This window comes from Gossypium arboreum, unplaced genomic scaffold (genome assembly GCF_025698485.1).
Source record: "Gossypium arboreum isolate Shixiya-1 unplaced genomic scaffold, ASM2569848v2 Contig00383, whole genome shotgun sequence".
NCBI lineage: Eukaryota > Viridiplantae > Streptophyta > Magnoliopsida > Malvales > Malvaceae > Gossypium > Gossypium arboreum.
In genome coordinates, this window is record NW_026440499.1 from 8,833 (window position 1) to 10,492 (window position 1,660).

Below are 1,660 nucleotides of genomic sequence, written 5' to 3' on the forward strand. Positions count from 1 at the left end.
TCGCCCGTGACCCTTGAAAATCCGGAGGACCGAGTGCCGTCCGCCGGTCGTACTCATAACGCATCAGTCTCAAGGTGAGCGACCTACGGTCAATGGAACAATGTAGGCAAGGGAAGTCGGCAAAATGGATCCGTAACCTCGGGAAAAGGATTGGCTCACGATTTGAGCACGGGGTCCCGATCCGAACCGTCATTCTTAGGTGCCTTTGCTCGGCTGCTTCATGGCGAGGCGAGTCGCCAGCGTCTTGGCGAGAGGAGACGGAATGAGGAGCAGCTCCTTGGGGCCTTCCGAGGCGACGAGCGATCGACTTCGAGCTGAATGCGGACAAGGGAATCCATTGTTTAATTAAAACAAAGCATTGCGATGGTCCTGCGGATGCTCACGCAATGTGATTTACGCGATCTCTCACGAATGTCAAAGTGAAGAAATTCAACCAAGCGGCGGAGTAAGCGGCGGGAGTAACTATGACTCTCTTAAGGTAGCCAAATGCCTCGTCATCTAATTAGTAGGCGCATGAATGGATTAACGAGATTCCCCTTGTCACTGTCTACTATCCGGTGAAACCACGACCAAGGGAGCGGGCTTGGCGAGAATCGTGAGGAAAGAAGACCTGTTGAGCTTGACTCTAGTCCGACTTTGTGAAATGACTTGAGAGGTGTAGGATAAGTGGGAGCTCTCGGTGAAATTGAAATACCACTACTTTTAACGTTATTTTACTTATTAGTGAATCGGGATGAGCCGCGCCCCTCTTTTGGACCCAAGGTCGGCGTCTGGTAGCCGATCCGAGCGGAAGACATTGTCGGTGGGGAGTTTGGTGAGGCGGCACATCTGTTAAAGATAGCTTGGTGTCCTAAGATGAGCTCAGCGAGCAATCTCGTGTGGAACAAAAGGGTAAAAGCTTCGTTTGATTACGATTTCGGTCTGAATCTGAACCGTGAAAGCGTGGCCTATCGATCCTTTAGACCTTGAATTTGAAGCTAGAGGTGTCGGAAAAGTTACCACGAGGATAAGCGGCTTGTGGCGATAGCGTTCATAGCGGCGTTGCTTTTGATCCTTCGATGTCGGCTCTTCCTATCATTGTGAAGCGAAATTCACCAAGTGTTGGATTGTTCACCCACCAATAGGGAGCGTGGTTTGGGTTTAGGCCGTCGTGAGGCAGGTTAGTTTACCCTCTTGATGGCAGCGTCGCAATAGTAATTCAACCTAATCGAGAGGCCGTTGATTCGCACAATTGGTCATCGGCGCTTGGTTGAAAAGCGATGTGTGAAGCTACCGTCTTCTGTTGGATTATGGTGAGCGCCTCTAAGTCGAATCCAGGGCTAGAAGCGACATACCTTGCGCCCGTCGCCCGATGCCGACCCATGATGAGGGCCTTTGGCCCCAAGGGCGCGTGTCGTGGAGTGCGGCGACCACATGGCGGACAAGTCATGGCGCCTCCTTGGGCGTAATTCCCACCGCGGCGGGTAGAATCCTTCTGCGGACGACTTAAATCTGTGACGGGGTATTGTAAGTGGCGAGTGGCCTTCTTGCCACGATCCCTTGAATTCGACCCTTTAATAAAGCCGATTAAGTCCTCCCCATCTCCTTAGATCCACCCTTGTTCTTTTTGCGTCCAGGCCACAGGGTCCCCAAGTGGGGACTTAGTGTAAGGAGTTAGTTA

General features: G+C 51.9%; 1 pseudogene; it reads right to left on the reverse strand.

Moving 5' to 3' along the window:
* Positions 1–345: 345 nt before the first annotated feature.
* LOC128289017 (uncharacterized) lies at positions 346–1,078 on the reverse strand (annotated as a pseudogene).
* Between the last annotated feature and the right edge of the window lie 582 nt (positions 1,079–1,660).